At 39.6% G+C, this 25,420-nt stretch overlaps 2 protein-coding genes across 7 annotated transcripts in view; one reads left to right on the top strand and one right to left on the bottom strand.

Annotated features, from left to right (window-relative positions):
• Positions 1-25,420, top strand: part of relt (RELT TNF receptor) — a 128,362-nt gene that overhangs the window by 80,397 nt on the left and 22,545 nt on the right. The gene's annotated exons all lie outside the window — the stretch shown is intronic.
• The window catches only part of fam168a (family with sequence similarity 168 member A), a 128,776-nt gene continuing 113,396 nt past the window's right edge, over positions 10,041-25,420 (bottom strand). For all 4 annotated transcript variants that reach the window (XM_048597638.1, XM_048597636.1, XM_048597637.1 and 1 more), the window contains one exon: positions 10,041-15,800. The gene's annotated coding sequence lies outside the window, so the exon portion shown is untranslated. The remainder of the gene's footprint in view (positions 15,801-25,420) is intronic.

Genomic DNA, 25,420 nt, shown 5'->3' with positions numbered 1-25,420 from the left:
ACCCCCTTCCCCTCCCCCATTTCTGAAGAAGGGTCTAGGCCCGAAACATCAGCCTTCCTGCTCCTCTGATGCTGCTTGGCCTGCGGTGTTCATCCAGCTCTACACCTTGAGGTTAATCTGCAAGCTGATTTCCACTATCAACAGACTTAGTCTGCACGAAGAGGTCAAAGAAATGAAAACATTCAATTCAAAACGGCACAGGCGGCCACAGCTTCGATACGGTATGTGGGCAGCTGACCATTTTGGTCATCAAATATCCAGCAGCCATAGTTTTTTGTTTTATTTCAGTCTGAGATGGGTTGTTTGACTACTGACCCGTGATAACATCTTCATTCAGCAGCCTCCTGAGTAGCCAAACAGCGCTCTCTAGGGGCAGTAATGCTTACTGCCATTGGAAACAAACCTAGAAAAGAGCCAAACAGTGCTCAACGCATCTGGTTAACTTTCGGCAGCCAACGTGGGAGAAAGAAATTTCAAAACCAAAAACATGTTCATTTCCAAATTGGCTGTACAATTACTAAAAAACTTGCCCCCAAAACTAACTTATGGCTGGAAACAGGAATTCAAATATCCTGGGGATGACTGATATTCAGGAAATCGTGCAAACACAGACCAGGGGAAAAAATACTACCCTCCTTGAAAGCAATGATGTAATAATTATAACAGCAGATGGAAAATCAAATACTGTACCAATTCAAGATGGAAAATCAAGCATTAATTCAAAGACATCACTTAGAGGGTCAAAAGGAGTTTAAGGTTTATTCCAGCCATCGTGGGAATCCTGAAGTGAGTTGGACCACTATCATTTTCAGAACTACGTGTCCCCCAAAAATCCAGAACGCCACACTGCTACTTGTAGATAGTAGGAACTACTGATGCTGGAGTCTGAGATAACACAGTGTGGGGCTGGAGGAACACAGCATACCAGGCAGCATCAGAGGAACAGGAAAGCTGACATTTCGAGTCGGGACCCTTTAGAAACGGGTGAGGGGAAAGGGGGATCTGAAATAAATGAGAGATGGTTGGGTGGAGCTGGGGAAGGTAGGTGGGATGCTACTTGTATTTCTTTGTAGGTCAAACTAGTGGCAAATACCACCGCCTATTGATGGAACCGTAGTACTGCAGGAACACAGTCTCATTAAAACAAAAAACTATCAATAGTGGAAAATATAAATTAAAGAATGAAACATAGACAATCAGCATTTGCAAACAGGAATATCTTCTTGAAAATCTGGCTGTCAAATTTTATGTGATGATATTCTTATAAAGCACCTTAAGATTTTTTTTTAAGAGATAGTAGGAACTGCAGATGCTGGAGAATCTATGATAACAAGGTGTAGAGCTGGATGAACACAGCAAGCCAGGCAGCACCTGGAGAGAAGTCGTCAGCGTTTTGGGTATTACTCTTCTTCAGGGCTCAAACCGTTGACTTCTCCTTTCCTCCAGATGCTGCCTGGCTTGCTGTGTTCTTCCAGCTTCCTATTTGTCTACCTTCAATTCTAGTATCTGCAGTTTTTTTTGTCTCTAACCATTTTAGTCTACTGCCAATCTCCTGCCTTTTCCCATCACCTCCACACATTAGTTAAATACTGTAGAAACAATCACCCAATGCCCTCATGAATGCCTCAACTGAGCCCACCTCCACCAGCCAGTGCATTCCACACACTAAAAACATTTTTACGCAGCCAGTCATTAATCATCTCATATTTGTTTCTCCTGCAAAACACAAACTGTGTCCTCTGCTTTTTGAATCACTTACAAGTGGGGACAGTTTCTCCCACTCTGTCCAGACCACTAATGACTTTGAAAACATCTACCAGGATCTCTTACTAGCTTTTCCGAAGATAGGAAAACAGTCCTAACATCTCTAATTGCCCCTCGTAACTGAAGTCTTTCAGCCGTGGAACCATTCTTGTAACCTCTTCTGCATTCTCTTTGATCCATTCATATCCTTCCAAAGGGTCTGTTTCCATACTGTATGACTCTATGACTAAGTATTGCAGAAAACATTAAGACTTATAAATTTCCCAGAAATAGTAGTAAATCTGAGGACTGGGAAGTTTTTAAAGAATACAGCAAAGGAAGACCAAAGAACTAATGAGGAAAAGGAAAAAATGCAAATGCAATCTAGCAAAAAAAACAATGAACTGTAGAAGGCTTATAAAGGTACACAAGAAGAAAATGTCTGGCTAAACATCTGAGAGTTAATTACAGGCATGGTCAGGAGGCTTATTGTAGGGAATAATGAGACAGCAAGAGATTAGATGATTACTCTGCATCTGTTTCCAATGGGAAACAAATCTCTTAATTCTGAGATCAGAATGACTAGGAAGCACGAGGAGTTGACGGAAATTAGAATCAATAAGGTTGCACCGGAGATATTAATGGGATTGAAAGTTGATAAATCCCCAGGATTTGACAATCTACATCCCACAGTATAAATATAAATGCAAAGGCTACAACAGCAGGTTAGAGGGTAGGAATTATGCAGCAAGTAACTCACCTCCTGACTGCCCAAAACGTGCCCACTATCTACAACGCAGAAATCGGGAATGAGATGGAATACAACCCACTTGTCTGGATTGTGCAGCTCCATCATGACAAAATAGCCCGCTTGTTTGGCATCACATCCACTCCCTCCACTAACATTCACTAGCAGCATTCACAATAAAGTGGATGAATTACTTGCACAAATAAATGAAAACAAGCATACAGTCAAGATCAGACAGATGTGGCTGCAGGATAATCAGGGATGGAAACTGAATATCCAGGAGTGTTCATTATTTAGGAACAACAGACAAAAAGGAAAAGATGGTGAAGTTGCATTGCTGGTTAAAGAGGAAATTAACAGAATCGTGAGGAAGGATATTAGTTCCAATGATCTGGAATCTGTAGGAGTAGAATTGAGAAATACCAAGGAACAAAGAATATATTTGTGGAAGTCCAACTAGACATCACACCCCTAAATACCTAAACTGTAGGGGTGATGTTGAAAATGGCATTAAACAGGAAATTACAGACGCATGCACTAAAGGAACATTTGTAATTATGGATGACTAATTTGCATATAGATCGGACAAATCAAATTAGTGACAATATCAGAGGAGGAGGAATTCTTAGAGTGCATCTGAGATTTTTTTTCTGCACCAATACACTGAGGAATCAACTAGAGAACAGGCCATCCTAGACTGGGTACTCTGTAATGAGAAAGGCATAATTGGAAATCTAGTTGCGCAAGGCCAGTTAGGCATGAGCAACTGTATGATAGAATTCTTTATCAAGACCTACAGTGACATTGTTGTTGCTGAGACTAGAGTCCTGAATCTAAATAAAGGAAACTATAATGGCATGAGGCACAAGTCAGCTACAATAGATTGGGAATGTTACTTAAAGGGATGACGGCGTCCCAGGAGTGCACAGGTAAACTGCAACAATTATTCATTCCTGTCGGGCACAAAGGTAAAATGGGACAGATGACCAAACAATGGCTTACAAGTGAAATTAGAGATACAGCAAACTTTGTTTTAGCCAGCACTTTATCAACTGGCACTCTTGGTAAACCAGCAAAAATTATATACCTCAACTACCTCGATCTACCCCAATATCAATCTATTTACACTGTAAATAAAGTATAGCAATGTATACCCTCTGCATTATGTTTCTATTATTTACTGAGCATTTTATTGATTTTAGGAAGTGTGCAGATGTTTTTACTTAGATATTTTGAGAGATGTTGATGTCTCAAAGCTTTGTTTGGTCAGGGTTTACTGAAGTTATGCGTACGTGTTGATTATCCACAATAGTTGATCAACAAGCACACTCCTGGTCCCACATGTGCTGGTTCATTAAAAAGTTTGCAGTTGTATTAGATCTAAGGAAGAGGCATACAAATTGACCACAAAAGAAACAAGAGACTTGAGAAGCAGGACTGTTTAGAATAAAGCAAAGGAGGACAACAGGATTGATTTAGAAAGGGAAACAAGCAAGAGCAGGAGAAGAAGCTTGTGGGAAATGTAAAAGCTAAGTTTATATAGGATGCGAAAAGAAAAAGATTGATGAAGACGTCTGAAGGCTCCTTACACTCAGGAAAAGGGGAATTTATAATGGGAAACAGAAATGGCTGACCAACTAAATCCATTCTTTGATTCTGTGTTCTCACAGAAGGACACGAATAACAATGAAATGTTGGGGAACACAGGGTTTAGTGAGGAAGAGGAGCTGAAGAAAATCATCGTTAGTAGGAGAATGGTGTAGGGAAATTGATGGGATTGAATGCCGATAAATCCCCATGGCCTGATAATCTACACTCCAGAGTACTTAAGGAAATGGCCCTAGAAAGAGTGGATGCATTGGTGGTCATCTTTGAAGATTCTACAAACTCAAACAGTTCCCAAGAAGGGAGGTAGAGAGAAAACCAAGAATTACAAACCAGTCAACTTGATGCTGGTGGTGGGGAACATGCTACAGTCTATTTTAAAAGATTTAATAACAGAGCATTTGGAAAATAGTAGCAGAATCAGACAATTAGCATAAATTTATGCAAGGGAAACCACGTTTGACAAATCCATTAGAATTCTTCAAGGATGTAACTCAGTTGAAGGAGAGCTACTTGATGTAGTTTATTGGACTTTCAGAAGACTTGACAGTCTCACATAAGAGATTAACATGTGAAATTAAAGCACATGGGAATAGGGATTGTGTATTGAGAGTGATAGAAAACTAGTTAGGCAAAGAGCAGGAATAAACAGGTTTTATTCCCCAAATGGCATGTGACGACGATTGGGGTACAGTGCTGGAACCCCAGCTATTCACAATGTATATATATGATTTAGATGAGGGAACTAAAAATCTCCAAGTTTGCAGATGAAACAAAGTTGGGTGGGAGAGAGAGCTGTGATGAGGATGCAGGGAAGCTTCTGAGATTTGGACAAGTTTTTTAAAATTAATTCATTTTGTGGGATGTGGGCATTGCTGGCGGGCCAGGATTTATTGCCCATCCCTAGTTGCCCTTGAGAAGGTGGTAGTGAGCTGCCTTTTTAAACCGTCGCAGTCGACCAGCTGTAGGTTGACCCACAATGCCATTAGGGAGGGAATTCCAGGATTTGGACCTGGCTACAGTGAAGGAATGGCAATATATTTCCAAGTCAGGATGGTGAGTGGCTTGCGGAGGAATTTGAAGGTGGTGGCATTCCCATGTACCTGCTGCCCTTGTCCTTCTAGATGGAAGTGGTCATAGGTTTGGAAGGTCTGTCTGAGGATCTTTGGTGAATTTCTGCAGTGCATCTTGTGGATAGTACAGACTGCTGCTACTGAGCATTGGTGGAGGAGGAGAATGGATGTTTGTGGATGCAGTGCCAATCAAGTGGGCTGCTTTCTCCTGAATGGTGTCAAGCTTCAAGTTTTGTTGGGGCTGCACTCATCCAGGCAAGTGCATCACGCTCCTGATTGGTGCCTTGTAGATTGTGGACAGGCATTCAGGAGTCAGGAGGTGAGTTACTCGCCACAGTATTCCTATCCTCTGACCTGCTCTTGTAGCCACTATGTTTATGTAGTGAGTCCAGTTGAGTTCTGATCAATGATAACTCCCAGGATGTTGATAGGGGGGGATTCAGTGATGGTAACACCATGGAATGTCATGTGGCAGTGGTTAGATTGTCTTATTGGTGATGGTCATAGCCTGGCATTTGTGTGGCGCGAATGTCACTTGCCACTTGTCAGCCCAAGCCTGGATATTGTCCAGATCTTGTTGCGTTTGGACATTGATTGCTTCAGTGTTTGAGGAGTCATGAATGGTGCTGAGCATTATGCAATCAATCATCGGCGAACATCCCCACTTCTGAACTTATGATGGAAGGAAGGTCATTGATGAAGCAGCTGAAGATGGTTGGACCAAGGATAATACCCTGAAGAACTCCTGCAGAGATGCCCTGGAGTTGAGATGACTGACCTCCAATGAACACAACCATCTTCCTATGTATCAGATATAACTCCGGACAGTTTGCCCCATTGATTCCAGTTTTGCTGGGGCTCCTTGATGCCACATTCAATTGAAAGCAGCTTTGATGTCAAGGGCTGTTACACTCACTTCTGGAATTCAGCTCTTTTGTCCAAGTTTGAACAAAGGCTGTAACAAGGTCAGTAGCATAGTGGCCTTGGGAATCCAAACTAGATGTCACTGTGCCAGTTATTGATGAGCAGGTGCTGCTTGATAGCACTGTTGATGACACCTTCCATCACTTTACTGATGATTAACGGTAGACTGATGGGGCAGCAATTGGCTGGGTTGGATTTGTCCTGCTTTTTACGCACAGGACATACTCAGGAAATTTTCCACATTGTTGGGTAGATGCCAGTGTTGTAACCATACAGCTTGGCGAGGGGAGCATCAAGTTCTGGAGCACAAGTCTTCAGTATTATTGCCAGAATGTTGTCAAGGCCCGTAGCCTTTGCAGTATCCAGTGCTTCCAACTGTTTCTTGATATCGCATAGAGTGAATTGAATTCGATGAAGACTGGTATCTGTAACACTGTGGACTACTGGAGGAGGCAGAGATGGATCACCCATTCGGCACTTCCACTTCACGACTGTTGTAAAAGTTTTAGCCTCATCTTTTGCACTCATATGCTGAGCTCTTCCATCATTGAGGATGGGGATATTTGTGGAGCTGCCTCTTCCAGTAAGTTGTTTAATCATTCACGACTGGAACTGCAAGAGCTTAGATCGGATCCTTTGGTTGTCGGATCACTTAGCTCCATCACTTGCTGCTTATGCTGTTTGGCATGCAAGTAGTCCTGTTAGGTGGCTTCACCAGATTGACCCCTCATCTTCAGATATGCCTGGTGCTGCTCCTGGCATGCCCTCCTACACTCCCCATTGAACCAGGGTTGATCCCCTAGCTTGATGGTAATGGTTGAATGGGGGATATGCCAGGCCATGAAGTTACAGATTGTGGAGTACAATTCCACTGCTGTTGATGTCCCAGAGCACCTCATGGATGCCCAATCTTGAATTGCTAGATCTGTTTGAAGTCTATTCCATTTAGTACAGTGATAGTGCTACGCAACACAATAGAGGTTATTTTCAACGTGAAGGTGGGACTTCAGTTCCACAAGGACTGTGCGATGGTCACTCGTACCGATACTGACATGGACAGATGCATCTGCAGCTGGCAGATTGGCAAAGATGAGGTCAAGTTTGTCTGTGCTCTTGTTGGTTCCCACACCACCTGCCACAGACCCAGTCTAGCAGCTATGTCCTTTAGGACCTGACCAGCTCAATCAGTAGCACTGCTGCCGAGCCACTCTTGGTGGTGGACACTGAAAGACCCCACCCAGAGTACACTGTGTGCCCTTGCTATCCTCAGTGCTTCCTCTAAGTGTTGTTCAACATGAAGGAGGACGGTACATGGTAATCGATAGGTTTCCTTGCCCAATGTCTAACCTGAAGCCATGAGACTTCTTGGGATCCACAGTCATCGTTGAGGACTCGAGAGCAACTCCCTCCCGACTGTATACCACTGTGCAGCCACCTCTGGTCTGTCCTGCTGGTGGACCAGGACATATCCAGGGATGGTGATGGTGGTGCCTGGGACATTGTTTTTAAGGTATGATTCCATGAGTATGGCTGTCAAGCAACAGACTGACTAGTCTGCAAGGCAACTCTCCCAATTTTGGCACTAGCTCCCAGAAGTTAGTGAGGAGGACTTTGCAGGGTCGACAGTGCTGTTTCCGCCATTATCTTTTCCGGCGCCTAGGTCAATGCCTTGTGATCCATCCAGTTTCATTTCTCTGAGACTTCGTAGCGATTGGTACAACTGAATGGCTTGCTAGGCTGTTTCGGAGGGCAACTGAGAGTCATCCACATTGCTGTAGGTCTGGAGTCGCATGTACACAAGACCAGGTGAGGATGGCAGATTTCCTTCCTGAAGGACATTAGTGAACCAAACTAAGGGCTGCAAATGGGATTTTGCTCTGTATTGTTGGGGGATTGGACTTTAAAAATAGCAAAGTCCTATCGTGATTGCACACTGTGTTGGTGGGGCTTAACCTGGCGTACTGCACAGTTTTAGTCCCCATGATTTAAGATAAACTACTGACACTGGAAGAAGTTCCATAAGAGATTGACTAGGCTGTTTCCTGGGATGAAGGGGTTGACTTACCATGAACGGCTAAACAGGTTAGAACTTTTTTCATTAGAGTTTAGAACAAGGGGGATGGGGGGGATCTAATTGGACATGCAAGATTCTGAGATTTCTTGATAGGATAGATAATGTTGAGAAAATGTTTCCATTAGTGGGAGAATCTCAAACTAGGGGACTTACTTACAGAATAAGGGGACACTAATTTAAAACAGATGCAAAAAAACTTCTCTCAGGGGGTAATAAATGTCTGCAATTCTCTATCTGAGAGTAGTGAAGCATGTATCACAAAGTATTTAAAGAGGGGGTAGATAGATTTTGAAATATTGGGCAGTTGAGGGCTCAGCAGCTGGCAGAGAAGTGGAGTTGACGTAAGTCAGCCATGGCCTTACAGAACAGCAGGGTGGGCTTGATGGGGAAAATTGCCTATTTCTTATGTTTTTAGGTAAATAACACGGCTGTAACATGTATTTCAGAGAAGTGTGAAGGTTACATTTTGGGAGGAAGAATGAGGGTGGCAATAAAGCTAAAATCATAATAGTCTTACCAGGCTGTATAGGATTGCTCTCGTTACTGCGAGAGAGAGCGAGAGAGAGATAACTGTGTGGTTTAACCTGAGGGTCATCTTAGGCAAGGAATATGGTTGAGGAGGCAAGTTCTTCACAGTAACCTCAGCCACTGCAGGAACTGAAGCTACACTGTTGGCATCTCTTTACATCACAAACCAGCTGCCTAGCTGATCGAGGGAGGGCAATATGAACTATAGATTACAATTTTACCAGTTTACAGGAAGAGGTTGGTAGCATATATACATTAATATTTGAGAATTGCAGGACAAATTGAAAAGTTTTTAAAACATGTGATTCTTGACTTCATTGATGGTGGAACTGAGTACAAAAGCAAAGAAGTTTAGTAGACCTTATAAAGACTGATCAGGCTTCCACTGGTGTATTGTTTTCAATTTTGGGAATCTCGCTTGGGGAATTAAGGTCTTGTAAAGGATGCAAAAGAGATTTGCTAGAATAGTACCAGGAATGAGGGGGTTCATTTACGTGAAGAGACAGGTCATTTGGTTACAGCAGAAGTGAACGGGACAAATTATATTTTAAAAAAAGAGATTTTCAATTCATGAATTGTTTTGAGGGGGTATAATCTATTTCTAGAGGAAAAGTATCAATATGAAACAGATTAATGGTGATTTACGAAAGCCAACATAAGGAAACTAGTTTGCTTTGCATAGCAAGTTGCATGATCTGCAATGTATTGCCCGAAAGGAGAGGAAGTAGATTAATTCTGTTTTCAGTGTTATAATTCAAACAAATACACAAGTACAGGGCTCTGGGGGAAGAACAAGAGTATGTGTGATTATTTGGATAGCTCTTTTGACATATTGCACAGGCATAATGTGCTGAATGGCCCCTTCTCTAACATTTCATTCTGTAATTCACGTGCATGGAAAAAGTGAGCCTAGCCTCTCAGGCAAACAATTCCAAAGCACTTGTAAGATTAAGCACTTTGTCTTTCATCTTGGTAAATTTTGAGATGCATGCATTACAAAATAAATACTGTAACATTCAAATAGTTTGTGTTAACTTGTTGAAGGTGGCATTAAGCAAATACTTCATTTCCAGAACTACTTTAGATAAAGAATTAAGTAGTATCTCTTTCCGAATTCAAAGTTTAAGACTTGTTTCCTGACTCCTCTTACATTGAGAGGTTGACTGCCATTCATTCTCACATACAGAAACTCTATGGTCATTGATTAAGAGGTTTTAAAACATTTCAGTTTCAGATCTGCACAAGGTTAAGAAAAAATGAGGCAGAGCCCCAAAAATGTTTAGATTTTAAATTAGATCAATTATTTGCCACACTATCCAAATCATTAAACACCAAAAAAAATCAATTTTTGTGTAAACATTTTAATTGTTATTGAATGTTCTACATCTTACAGTAAATATACAATTACAAACTCTTGGCTTAATTCTGTCACTTAGATCACTAACTGATCTTTTCCAAAAAACAAAATAAAAAAAAACAGAATTACACTTCATAGTCACAAGTGTAAACTGTGGGTCTTTCAGGTTCCATAAGTAACTTCTAATCTGCGTTATTAAAACACTTGCGTTCTATGAACTATGCTTGGAAGACAATGACATTTCCATAATTCTCTTCTTGCTTTATTAGTGTTCCAATAGAATTCAAAATAAGGAAGTTCAAAACTGTAATTGAAATACAGTAAAAGGAAAGCCCACAGACTTGTGTTCTGAAATGCTCCCTGTAGCTCAAAGAAGCATCCAACTTCAGTTAAACCATAAAGTTTTTTTTTCTATTAAGAATAATAAACATCAATCATTAAACAACTTAAATAACACTTATGGTAAAAAGCGCTTAAATTACATATCTGAACTGCAAAGGTTTCCTAGGTTATCTTTCTTTAAAATACAGGAGCAACACTCGTACACACTGTTTAATTTCTCCTATTCAAATCTGATATTCTGAAGTACTTATGACATTGAATTGGGCCAGTACAACTATTAATATGCATTGTTCAAGTCTTGCATTACAGTACTTTTTAATCTAGCAAAGATGTACAAAAATCTGTTAAAAGGTCTTGTATAATCATAACTGAACTGGTAAACCTGGTTATGTTGAACAAGTATCCTGGTTACTTGGTATGCTTTTTTCCCTTGTGGCATATAGTTGCACACTGGTTATGAGCTAAGCAGTCCAGAACAATAGAGCTAACCTTAAATACACAAGTCATCTGGCAACATCCAATTAGCCATTTAACATTAAAAGAACAGTTTATAACTTCCACAGTTCAACTGAATTTAAGTTTCCAATGTTAATTCTGAAGTATTTGAAACATCATGCTAATTTAAAAAATTTGCATGATTATTCAGTAAGAAAAGTCTCAGTCCAATTAAAATGCAAACATGTTGAAATTTGGGCATCAATTTTTCTTTTCAAACTTATGGCAAAAGTTTAAAAATTTAGAAATCTGATTTAGCTCATGAGCTTGTAAGTGGGAACAAAAAGGAAAATATACATGAATGGCAACATTGGTGTAGGTTCAACTGTTAACATACTCTGCAGCATATCAAATACTTGCAAAAGCAAGTCTGCCCAATAAGAACAATTTAGCAGGAAAGTTGTTAGGGATACTTCCAATACATATTTGTTAATTCCATTTAGTAGACAAACAAGATATTTTGTTCTTTTTGCAAAATCAAAGGAAATCCACATTTGAAAAGAATATAAGCTGAGAGTGCAATAAAGGCGAAGTTATATTTTCTAATCAACCTGTTCAGAGATGTTATTTCACATCTCTGAAGTAGGTGGGACTTGAACTCAAGCATTCTGGCTCAGAGATAGGGACACTACCACTACACCACAAGCATCACTGTTACCAGCTGTAACAATTTGAAAACAATTGTGATCTGCCATGTTTCATTGTCACAAGAAGTATAGCGCCAACTTTTTTTTGTACACAATTTTATGTTGTAATGGCTATCTTACACGTTAGTGACAGCTAAGTAAGCATTTTATATTTAATAGAACATCTGATTTAACAGTCATGGAGGAAATAGGAATGAGAGTGCAGACTTTTATCAAAATCAGAACCAAAGTTTGTGATCTGTGATGAGATGATCAGCTTATCTGTGGACAACAGCAAAACATCTAGGCAGCTTTTTGATAAAATACTGATCTGACAAATGGTGAATCTTTGAGTAAAGCGTTCTGATGACCAGCAGTAACGTTGCCTAAAATCAACCAGTTATATTTATTTTTAGCAGTCGTGAAAGGCTAGTATTTAATCAGTTTCAATAATTCCCATATAAAGCATATCACCAATAGTTAGTTTTTGAAAAGAAAGATGAATTTTTCTGGCCGTCAAGGTAATTAGTGCTGATAATGTACATTTTAGTTCTGGTATCCAGTCTCGTGTTAATTATTGTAGGGTAAGTTTTAAAAAACAAAGGTTTGCTGCAGAGTAAAGCACTCAAGCTCCTAAATCTATACCACTGCTCCCTATGTAGTGGCATCACAGCTATTTGAGAAAGTTAGGCACTGTAATCTTGTTCAAAACTTTAACCTATTTTTTCCGCAGTAGTGACAAACCCTATGATGACTCAGTGATAGAAGCATATTGGTGTAGGAAAAAGCAAATCATACTTGATTTCTTCACATGTGAAATCAAGTAGATTTACAAACAGAAGAAAACTTAGCAATGTACACCTACATAAAGGGAATCTCAATGAGACTATTGACAAAAAAAATAAAGTTCCATCAAATAAAATCAAATTGTATTGGAATGTTTCTTAAGTGTTCCATTGTATATGCATTTTCTTAACATGTTTAGTTAATTTGTGCTAAATCTGAACCTGGCCTAATAAAATATGGCCGAAATATTTTTCCCCAGTTAATGGATCAATTTAATTAAAGCAACTTCACTTACAAACATATCAGCAACATGAAGGGCAGTCAGAAATCAGACTGGTGCAATCAACTGGGAGATTATATTTTGTGATTCTAGACACAAACAGAACTTCCTTGAAGAATTACAACTTCTCACACCCTTAAAACCAGATAAATCAACGGGACCAGCTAATAGTTCCCATTTGTCAGTTCAATTTATATCAAACTAATAGCGGGGGATTCAATGTGAAAACAATTACCACTATACCACAGCCTCTTTGCACAGTATACTTTGTACCAAACCTGATGCTGAAGTGTTTCTCCTATTATTAATGCCCTGCAAAAATCTGATATTAAGTGCAGTAATATGAAAGTCTTATTAGGCTGTGATGATGTACTCATGATTTCTCATTGAGCCGAAATAAAATTTCACTGTAAAAAGCTACAAAACAATGAATTGTATCAATAGTGGCTTTGTTCAGAACTGCTTTCCTTCCATAATAATCACTGAAACGATGGGATCCTGCAGTGATATTTCTTCTAGTTTCAAGGTTGAATAGTAGAGAATGTTTAGACATCTGTACTTGCCAATTCTCTACTTTATAGCTCACCAGTTTCAATTTAAGACTGCTGTATTCCTGTTTCCTATCAATTTGCAACAACAGAATTTCTGCATATCCACTGCTTGGCATCTTCCCCGCTCTCTATTGAGTTGGACTGTTTCTCAAACAGTTCTACAGTGTTCAAGTTAAGAACCATAAAACTTACCCCTTCCCATTTTGGTGGGACATGAGTACTTGTCTACCAATTTGTACTTCATTCTGTAAATTGTGAAGCATAATGTCTAAATAACCAGAATGAAATCTGTATCAACATACTAATGGAAAACTGAACACTCAACCCAAGGTGCATTTTCTGAAGAGAATGGTCAGTAAAGCCCAGTGAACAGAAGAGTTATCTACTAATAAATTAGCTATTTGATTTAATCCATGCCATAAAACCTTTAAAGGGTCTATACCTAAAATTTGAACAATATAGCAAGTTTAAATAATGGGCCAAAAAGTGTTTGTTCTGGCAAATAACAATCTGGATTAAAAATCCAATTCAACCCTGAAAAAATGGATTAGTGAGCTCAAATTTTCAAATGGAATGTGGCTCAAAAATGTAACTTTAGCTGTGAAGTAAATGAATCTGATGTCTCAGCATACTTTAAACCAGCTTTCAAACTGGTAATTAGAAGCACTAAGCTATAAAATCCCATCTTTTGCAATAATCTCGTTGAAGAGGCATATCTCATCTGAGAATGCAGCAGATATACCCAATTGCCTACAAATGTAAACAAATATATCCGTAGATGACCATCTTAAAACACTTGCAGTGGAAAAGTATTTGATATTGCAGAATATACTCTTTCATACCTTTACATTTAGCAGAATGCTGCTCCATACAACTAAGATCTGTTAGGTTGAGATTGCAGTGGGTGCATATAATGCATCCACAATTATTTTTGGAAATTAACCACTAAATTTCTCTTTCAATTATGTGATCTGAACATAAAAATTTCTGCAAGAGCAGACTGTTTGAGTTTAATATATTTGATTACATTTCTAATTAAAATCTAGGTCTCATACAGCTTGTTTCTCAAAAATCAGTCTATTAAGCTAACCACAAACACAATATGGGTGTGTTATATATATTTATATATATACTCATGTATAAAGTTTTGTACCTGTTTAGTAGCATAGATTATTTTTATATATGTATTGTGCAACATAACCTAGCTTCTGTATTTTAACAGAATTCTGATATGTGGCCATTTCTAAATTGAAGGAAAATATATGCTTCCTAAATCTCAATTTGCTTTACCTCATACCCTTGTCAGTGCTTTCCAGTCAAATACATTCATTTCCAAAAACTTTACTATACAGGGCAGAAAGATCTCGCTGGACACAAATATTCACTCCCCTTTCAAAAATTTAAGCACACTGTTCCCATTCTATGTGGATGATACTGTCCCACAAATTCCTGTCGACTAAGACTTTCAGCGTTTTAAAGCTGCAGCATTCTTCTACCCAGGTCCCTTCATTAAGACAAGGATAGTAAAACTCTGCATGAATTTCTGTAATTTTACGACTGTTTAAAATTATACAATATTTAAATGATGTATTTTTACCTGCTTTCAAAAAATTGTAATGTCAGCTGATAACACAAACTGACAACCAAATTATCTTGAGATACTGCAAAACAAAATATTTAAAAATTCCAAGGAGCTCAATTTTATCATAATGCAGCAAGATTTTACAGGCTCATGGAGAAGCTTTGTTTTGTGAATCCAAATTTTGAGGCAGATCTGACAGATAACTAAAGAAAGCCAATGCTAACACATTTCTAGTACAGTGCAACCTGTATTTAGTATTTAAAAGAACACAATGCTGATTTAATAGTTGTAAAGGATTGGTGGTGGGGAGAAATGGTGCTCAACCAATCACTATCTTGAACAGAGATTCCAGCCAAACAACTCAAACAAATAATGCTGAATTAATTAAGTCATCCTAAGAATTCACTGCACTGTAGCATCGAGTGGAGTGCTCCATTAATTCTATATCCCTTTAAACCCTCAAAGCTTTCCTGAATTCTATCGTCAAAAACAAAAAAGATTAAAGGCCATTTCAGTGGTGAGTGTTAATTCTGATAACGCTTACATGTAACTAGAAAGGCTGATGTCCAAACTGCATGTTTTATGGTTGTTAAAATGCAAGATCAGAACGTGCAAGAACACCAACATATCAGATTAAAGAGACATAGTCACTGTTCTCTTTAATACTGAAGAATGTATTTCCCTTCCTTGACATTTGATGCATCATGTTCAAATTGGGCTCATTATTTAAATTTCAGTATGGATCTTAAGATCTCAGTAATAGAAATGGTGAAACATGCAATTTTTTTTTTATTTTTTTTTTAAAAAGAGTGACATGTATTCTCACCATGGAAGAGGCCTTTTTGGCCACAGCCTTGCTAGTGATAACACATTGGTCTGAAACAATTTTGAGTAGCTATGATGGAAAAGACCTTAAATGAGGCAGAAATTTGGAGAAAAAGCAGCTTTTACAAAATAAAAACACTAAATGATGCATAAAGTGACCTTTGCACTTTGTTCTTGCAAACAGATTCGGTGCCATGTGGCTTCAATGCACAAGCACCAACGTAAGACTTGAGTAGTTGCATACAATGTCTGACTCCAGATCTGCAGAAAGATAAAAATAAACCACAACTTTAAACCATACTTATAATGAGAAATGGTTACTTTGAATTCAATTAATCACCATTCACATTGAGAAAACTATTCCGGATGTAACTCATTTTATTGTGCATATATTTTCAGTAAAACTATGATTTCATGAAGTTTTATTTACAATTTAGTACTTAGATTGTAAAGGCCTGGTCTTAAATTCTAAAACAAAGAAATGTGGAGATCTGAAACAAAAACAGAAATTACTGACAAACTCAGCAAGTGTGGTAGCACCTTAGGAGAGAAAAGAGAGTTAACGTTTCGAGTTCAGTGATGCTTTAGAATCATTCTGAAGGAGGATCACTGGACTCGAAACGTAACTTTGCTTTCCTCTTCAAAGATGCTGCTGGACCTGTTGATTTGCTCCAGCAATATTTTGCTTTTGAGAAATATAGATATTGTACAAACCAAGCAAACTAACATAGTAAAAGCATTCTTAAAACAGTACAAAAATCATAAGATTAGTTGGTTAATGATAACCAAAAGAGCTGAAAAATGGATTAAGACAAAACTTGCTGACAAGAAACAGACTGACAAAAAATGAAGTACAGCCAGAGGGATCTAATTTAGAAATGCCAGTTGTCATTTAATGTGGATCAGTGTAAGGTGATGAGACTGAGAAGCAGAACTTACAGTTGGGGTAGTAACATTTACATAGCATCTGCAAATAAGTGATTGCAGACTGCTTTACAGGAGCTTAGCCAGAAAAAGAAGGAATTATTAGCATGGATAACTAAATCCGTTTTAAAGAAAAGTCTTAAAGCAATGGAGAGGTTAAAGAGATAATTCCAGATATTATGACCAATACAGCATAATACATGCTACTATTGCAGGAGGAGTGGGATGAGGGAGGAAGTTATGCAAATGAGCAGAGTTGGGGAAATAGAAGGTTACAGCAGGAAGAGCCTAGCGATAAGTCAGGATGAGGCCATAGAGGGATGGATAAACAAGGGTGATCATTTTAAATTCAAAAACTTTGGTCAAACAATGCCCATGTAGTTTAGTGAACACAGCAGCAATGGGTGAGCAGGTTTCGATGCAGATTAGTACATGGATATCAAACTTTAGATGAACTCCAGTTTATGCACAGTAAAAAATGAAAGACCAGCTACAACTGCATTAAATAATCAAATCAGTGGGTAAAGAAACATGCAGGGAGGCTTCAGCAGCTGATAACAGGCAGCATGGTGGAGTTTGATGAAGTTAATGTGGTGGCCAACAGAATTTTTTCATGATGGAGAGAAAAGGGACTAGGAAGCAGGTCAAATTGAACACGTTATTAATATTCTGCTTTAGCTCAAGGCAATCAGAAGGGGCACGTTACACTTTTGCCATAAATTGATGCCAAGGAAAACTGGGAATTTTTGTACGGCAGGAAAAAGAAAATGTAAGATCAAGTGAAACAACCTCAAGCATGAAGTTGATGCCCATCTTGCATCCTCATCTGTTAAAAGGATCAATCATAGAGGGTTAGGACATTTATTTCTAAAACGTTGTTTAAAAATCAAAAACCTTTGTTAATGACAATGCAAAGTCTCACTGCAGTAAGCTTCCGCTAAGGATGTTTTAGTTCACCTCAAACACAACCAGGCGTGAAAGAACTTCATACAGCTTCCAGCTGTAAATTAAACTATACCTTTTGCATGAACATGTGATTTGCCAAATTCTATACAGAATGAGTTCCAAAATAAGACATTTAAGTCCTTCAACTCAAAGGAAAAAACCCTCAGTTATTTCAGATTTGAGAAAAGCAGGGACGATCTTCATGTATGTACTATTTAAGAGTGTTTTCAACCTGTTGGGAACTTGGAGTACCTCATTTATCTTGAATCAAATCTCAAAGTGCTTTACTTGGCATGATTTGGGAAACATTAGCTCAAGTGTTGTACATCTTTCCTTAATACGGTAGTGCTGCATCACACAATTTACAGGACATTATAATAGGAGGCCAGTCAGTCTACAACACTGACATCAGCTCCTTGAAAGAGTTATTCAATTCATTCCACCTTCTTGCAATTTGTTTCTAAACCATTGAAAAAGCTCTTCCAACTCCCTTTAGAAATCATTGAGGTGAGATTATTGCTCTGGACATCAATACCATATTTCACTGGGTGTGGCATCAGGTAGCCCTAGCAAAACCAGAATCAATGGGAATCAGTGGAAAAACTCTGCAAAGTCATACTTAGCAGAAATGAAAGTGAGTGATTGTTTGTAATCGAGGCCAATCATCTCAGTACGAGTACATCAATACAGCAGTTCCTCATGCTACTGAGCTGGACTCGGCCATCTTCAACTCTTTCAAAGTCTACCTCCATCATAAGGTCAGAAATGGGGATGCTGTCATGATTTCCTTTATTCATTCACAGGAAGAGGGCGTCGCTGGCCATCCCTAATTGCCCAGAAGATAGTCAAGAGACAATCACATTGCTGTGGGTCTGGAGTCACACGTAGGCCAGACCAGGTAAGGATGGCAGTTTCCTTCCCTAGAGGACATTAGTGAACCAGATGGGTTTTTCCCAACAATTGGCAATGGATGCATGGTCATCGTTAGACTTTTTTTAATGCCAGCTATTTATTGAATTCAATTTCCACCATCCGCCGCGGCAGGATTCGAACCTGGGTCCCCAGAACATTATCTGGGTCTCTGGATTAACAGTCCAGCGATAATACCACTAGGCCATCACCTCCCCATCTGCACCATTTGCAACACTTTGTTTATTGAATGACTGCATCCATATGCAGCAAGAGCTGAGCATCATTCAGGCTTGGACAGATAAGTGGCAAGTAACATTCACACCACGCAAGTGCAAGAACATTGACAGCCTCAATCATGAATCAGTAACCATTTCTCTTTGACTTTCAATGGCACTACCAATGCTTTTTTCTTCCCCACTATTGATACCATGGGGGTAACCATTGACCAGAACTGAACAGAACCAGGCATATAAATCCCGTAGCTATGAGCAAGCCAGAGAATGGGGAATTCAGCAGTGAGTAACTAATCTCTCGAGTCCTCAGTTTGCCCGTCACTGCAAGGTACACGTCAAGAGTGTGATGGAATATTCTCCATTTGCTTGGATGAATGAGCTCCAACAACAGTCAAAATGCTGATATCATCCATAATGAAGCAGACCACTTGACTGGCATCCCTTTACCACCTTACACATTCAGTTCTTTACTAGTGACACAGTTTAGATGCAGCTCAGCAACTCACAAAGGCTCCTTTGACAGCACCTTCCAAACTTGTGACCTCTACTATCTAGAAGGACGAGGGCAAGAGATACATGGGAACTCTAGAAACTATACGCTCACCAACACCACCATGCACCCCAACCCAACAAGCCACATACTACAATGACTTGAAATAAATGTATCTTGGTTCCTTCCTGTTGTCAAGTAGAAATAAATGGGTCATTTTCCAGGTGGCAGGTAGAGAATAGTGGTGTACTACAGAATCAGTGCTTGGGCCAAGTTATTCTCAATATATACAATGACTTGTATGAGGTATCCAAATGTAATATTGAGCGCTGCGAAGAGAATGCAGGGAGGCAAGTTGAGTATGAGGGCAAACACATGGTAGATGCAGCAAAGCATGGATAAATGCAAAGTTGTACACTTCAGTGTGAAAAACAGCAAAGTATTAAGTGGTGATATATGGGGAAATGCAGATGTACAAAGGAGTCTGAGTGGATGGCTCAGCAGGCAATAAAAGTAAACAGACAGGTACAGTGTGCAATTACAAAGGCAGATAGTGAGTTGGCTTTCATCGCAGGAGGATTTCAGTTCAAAAGTAGGGATGTCTGACTGCAGCTATAAAAGGTCTTTAAGACTATACATGGAGTAGTGTGCGCAGTTTTGGTCTCCCTACACAAGACAGAGCATAGTTGCCATAAAGGAAATGCAGCAAATGTTCAGTGGGCCAATACTGGGGATGGCAGAACGTAGAACAGTACAACGCAGGCACTTGTTTCATTATTTCTTCCTTAGTCGATTGCAAATGTTTCCTCATCTCTAAATGGCCTACTCTGTAATCCTTAAACTATGACTGTGGTTCTAGACTCCTCTGCCAGGGGAAACATCCTCCTTGTTTCTACTCTGGCTAGCCCCGGTAGAATTTTACATTTCTTTCAGATCCATCCCGTCCCATCTCCACCATCAACTTCCACCCCCCACTCCTCAAAAGAATAAAACTCATTCTTCTAAGCTCTAGTGATTACAGACCCAGTCAAACAAATCTCTCCTCATACATAGGAGACAGACAGCAGTGTGGAGAGGTGCTTCTCTGAACCTTCCTCACTATCCACAACTCCTCCAATTTTGGTGTCAGCTGCAAAATTATTAATCAGACCACTTATATTTTCATCCAAATTATTTATATAAATTACAAAGGCCACACCATGTCTATGCTGACCATGATGCCATTCTAAATTAATCCAATCTGCCTGCATATGGTCCATATTCCTCTATTACCTACCTGCTCATGTGTCTGCCTAAATGCATCTTAAACGTTGCTAGTGTACCTGCTTCTACCATCTCCTCTGGCAGCACATTCCAGGCACCTACCACCTTCTCTAACAAAAAAAACCTTCCTTGCTCCAGTACTTCCAAATGTGGCCTAAAGTCATACGCAGCTGCAAGATGACTTGCCAACTTTTACACTCAAAGCCCCAACCAATGAAGGTAAGCATGCCATACATTTCTACCATTTTATCCACTTGTGTTGCCACTTTCAGGGAGCTATGCTATGGACTTGCACCCCAAGATCTCTCTGTGCATCTATACTTCTGAAGGCCTTGCCGTTTACTGTGTACTTTCTTCTTGCATTTGACCTCCCATAATGCATCATTTCATACCTGCCTGGATTAAACTTCATTAGCCATTTCTCCACATAACTTTCCAACTGATCTATATCCTGTATCCTTTGAAAACCTCTCACTATCCACAAGTCCACCAAGTTTGGTGTCAGCTGCAAAGTTACTACTCAGACCACCTACATTTTCATCTACATCGTTTTGTATAAATTACAAACCGAGGTCCCAGCACTGATCTTTGCAAAACACCACAGGTCACAAACATCCATGCCCAAGCCAATTTTGTATGAGAAGAGATTGATTTGACTGGGCCTGTATTCTCTAGAGTTTAGAAGATTGAGGGGGTTCTGATTGACACACACAAAATTCTAACAGGGTTAGCCAGAGTACATGCAAGGAGGATGTTTCTCCTGGCTGGGAAGTCTAAAACCACAGTCACAGTTTAAAGATGACAGAGTAGGCTATTTGTGAATGAGGAAACATTTGGAATTCACTAAGGAATTAATAAGAGGACATTTGGAAAGTCTAAATGCAACCTCCGAGTGATGAAGGGTCACTGGACTCAATGTCGAGTCTAATTTCTCTTCAGATGTTTCCAGATCTGCTGAGTTTCTCCAACAATTTGTTTTCTCACAGGGCCGGCATGGTTTTGACAAGAAGGGTCCCGACCCGAAACGTCAACCTTCCCGCTCCTCTGATGCTGCCTAGCCTGCTGTGTTCCTACAGCTCCATACTGTGTTGTCTATAAGAGGTCATGAGCCTAGTTTTAGGTTAATTGGTGGCAGATTTAAAAGAGAGATTAGAAGGAATTACTTCTCTCAAAGTGTCATGAATCTGGAACTCTACTCAAGTAGTAGATGCTAGGGCACTGTATAGTTTTGAGGAGATAGAGATTTTTAATTAATGACTTAAAGGGTTAGGGGCAGGAAAGTGAAGATGAAGACAAGATGAGATTAGTTATGATCATATTAAATGACAAAGCAGTCTAGAGGAGCTGAATTGCCACTCCTCCTCCTAGCTCTTATATTCATTTCTTCCACATGGAGGGTGGTCAACTTGTGGATTTCACCACCATGGAAGGCTGTAGAGGTCAGATCACTAAGTCTTTCAAGGAAGAGACTAGTGTCTTTGTTATCAATGTGTTATAATGTTATAATGTGTCAAAAAGTATGGAGAAAGAGCAGGAATATGGCTTTGAGAAAGAGGGCTGACCCTGATCATACTAAATGGCAGAACAGACTTGAAGGACTAAATGGTCTACTGCCCCTCATTTCTAAGGGTCAAAATCCTAGAACTTCCATTCCAACAGCACTTTGGATGTACCACTTGGGACTTCAGTGGTTCAAAAAGTTGGCTCACCATTACCTTCAAAGGCAAACAGGGATGGACAACCAGTCACTGAGCCAGGGACACCCACATCCCATGAAAGAGTAAAAAGTTACTAGCCAGTTTTCAGTAATCCTTTAAGGAACACATTTCAAAGGATAAATCTCCATCTTGGATGCTGATACAGACTTGGTCAGTACAATGATCACAGACTGGTTAAGGGGTGGTTCCTACTGCTAACGAGAAGCTGAAACAACATGAACACTAAGCTCTTGGGACAGCATCGTGCTTATAACCAGTATTGAACTGATAGGTTTAATTTCTTTTCCTTTCATTATTGTCACTAAGTACTATATCAATGAACACATTAGCATGTAACATATTTATTAATGGAAATAAACTCAATAACGTTCTGCAGGTTGCAGCAGGTAAAGTATAAACGTAGACTGACAGTCAAACCAGAGTTTAAAATGGCATACACAAGTTATTTTTCTCAATTTTCAGCTGTAAAATGGGTGGTTCAAAAAAGTTGAAGCACTGTCTCTATACAAATATATAAATGCAGAATGTAATTGTGTTCCATGAAAAATCCCACTCGAAGTTAAATTTATATTTTGTTAGCCGTTATCAATAGATTTAGTGATTTACAGTCAGTCATACAGCACAGAAACAGACCCTTCGGTCCAACTTGTCCATGCCAACTAGGTTTCCTAAACTGACCTAGTCCCATTTGCCTGCATTTAACACATATCCCTCTAAGCCCTTCCTATTCATGTATCCATTCAAATGTGTTTTAAATCTTATAACCGTACCTGCCTCTACCACTTCCTTCGGCAATCTGCTCCACATACGCACCCTCTGTGAAAAAGCTACCCTCAAGTCCCTTTTAAATCTTTCCCCTCTCACCTTAAACCTATGCCCTCTAGTTTTTGACTCCCCTACCATGGGGAAAAGACCTATTCACCTTATCTATGCCCCTCATGGTTTTATAAACCTCTAAGGTTACTCCTCAGCCTCCTGCACTGCAGGGGGAAAAATGTCCAGCCTCTCTTCATGACTTGAACCCTTTGGTCTCGGTAATATCTTTGCAAGTCCTTTCTGCACCCTTTCCAGTTTAATAACATCCTTCCCAAAGGCAGGGCAACCAGAATTGTACACAGTACTCCAAAAGTGGCCTCACCAATGCTGCAACATGAAGTCCCAACTCCAATATTCAGTGCTCTGACCAATAAAGGGCAAGTGTGTCAAACGCCTTCTTCACCATCTTGTCTACCTGTGATGCCACTTTCAAGGAACTATGTACTTTCCCCTAGATCTCTCTGTTCGTCAACACTCCCCAGGGCCCGATCGTTAGCTGTGCAAGTCTTGCCCTGGTTTGTCTTACCAAAATGCAACACCATGCATTCATCCAAATTAAACTCCATCTGCCAATCCTTGGCCCATTGGTCAGCTGATTAAGGTCTCGTCATACGCAGACTGTACACTGTTCACTATACCGCCGATTTTGGTGTCATCTGCAAACTTACTAACCATGTCTCCAATATTCTCATCCAAATCGTTTATATAAATGATGAACAGCAGTAGACCCAACACCAATCCTTGCAACACACTGCTTGTCAAAGGCCTCCAGTCTGATTAACAACTCTCTATCATGACCCTCTATCTCCTAGTGTCAAGCCAATTTTGTATCCAAATTGGCTAGCTCTCCTGGATCCCATGTGATCTAACCTTACTAACCAGTTTACCATGCAGATCCTTGTTGAAGGCCTCACCACAGTCCATGGTAGATAATGTCTATCACACTACCTTCACATATCTTCTCTGCCACCTCTTCAAAAAACTCCAAGTTCGTGAGACACAATTTCCCACACACAAAGCCATACATTCACGCAAGGGGGTTTTATAACTAATGCTAGCAAGCAAATTTCATTTTGTATTTCTCTGAGCAAAGCTTTAATTGAGAAACATATTCCCTTAACAGCGGTGTCTTCACAGATAAAATGACAGTGTAATTAATTAGATCTATAAAAACCTAAATTCAAATTTAGGGTGAAAAGCATTTTAGAGGGTAAATGGAGAAACTGGGATAAACTCTCTCAGGCGGCAAGATCATTAATCCACCATATTTAGACTATTCATGAGAGAGAATAGCTTTACATTTTAACACACAAACTGGGAAGCAACTTCAGGTTTTCCAAAATTCAAATTTTTTTAAATGCATCTCATTTTACATATACTAGGTAATGGCCTTGTGATATTATTGCTCGACTATTAATATAGAGATCTAGTTAATCTTCTGGGGGCCTGGGTTCAAATCCTGCCACGGTAGAATTCAATTAAACAAAAAAATAATCAGGAATTAAGAGTCTAATGACAACCATGAAACCAATGTCAACTGTCAGAAAAAAATCATCTGATTCACCACTGTCTGTTAGGGAAGGAACCGTCTACCCTTACCCAGTCTGGCCTACCAACTCCAGACCCATAGCAATGTGACTGACTCTTAACTGTCTTTTCATAACTAGGGATGAGCAATAAATGATGGCCCAGCCATCTCAAATAATTACACGAAATGTAGTAAGGAGCAAAAACACTTGACAACAAAGATCCTACATTCAAGCCTGAAGTCAGAAGGTTCGTCAGAGCCTTGCTAAAACTAAAAATGTGCTAATACATGATAAAATTAAGTTGAAAATCACATTTTACATCTACATAACACTTCAGCTTCAACTGAGTGGAAAGAAGCAGTTAGCAACAGGATAGAGCGAGACCCAGGATTGAGGGTCCACACTTCAACCTCAACTGAGCAGAAAGAGGGATGTGTCAGCAACAGGATAAATGGAGGATCAGGAGCAGGGGAGCCAGCAAAGCAAAGGGTGCTAATGAGGGGCTATTTACAAGGGAGTCCTGGTTTAACAACTGCAGCTCCAGAGGACTTCTGATTGTGAAAACAACTCAAACTGTGACATTGCAGGGAAGTGGCATATTGACTTGTTCAAAATGTTTTTAAAAGTGGTTTTGTTTGAAAGAATGGATGAACTAACAAACAGAAATAAGTGAAACTCAGGACCAACAAAATAAAGGAATAGAAATCAGCAAAGAGGAAAGAAAAATAAAATTAGCGCAAGGGAAGTGAGTTAATAGCATTCTTACATAAGTTTTTTTTAAACAAAAAGTCATGACAGAAGTCACACCTGTAATATGCTCCTCCTGTGCTGGTGACAAATCATGGAAGCTTCAGCTGTCCCTGGTAATATCTCCAGCTGCAGTTACTGGCTAAGCACACTGTGGAGCTGGAGCTGGAGCTGTGGGTGAATTCACTGTGAAGCATCCCCAGTGCTGAGAATGTTGTGGATAGCACATTCAGTGATAGTAGGAACTGCAGATGCTAGAGAATCCGAGACAACAAGGTGCAGGGCTGGATGAACACAGCAGGCC

The sequence above is a fragment of the Rhincodon typus genome, chromosome 6, assembly GCF_021869965.1.
Source record: "Rhincodon typus isolate 14 chromosome 6, sRhiTyp1.1, whole genome shotgun sequence".
Lineage (NCBI taxonomy): Eukaryota > Metazoa > Chordata > Chondrichthyes > Orectolobiformes > Rhincodontidae > Rhincodon > Rhincodon typus.
The sequence above is the reverse complement of the archived record's forward strand: the minus strand, read 5'-3'. Positions and strand labels throughout refer to the sequence as shown.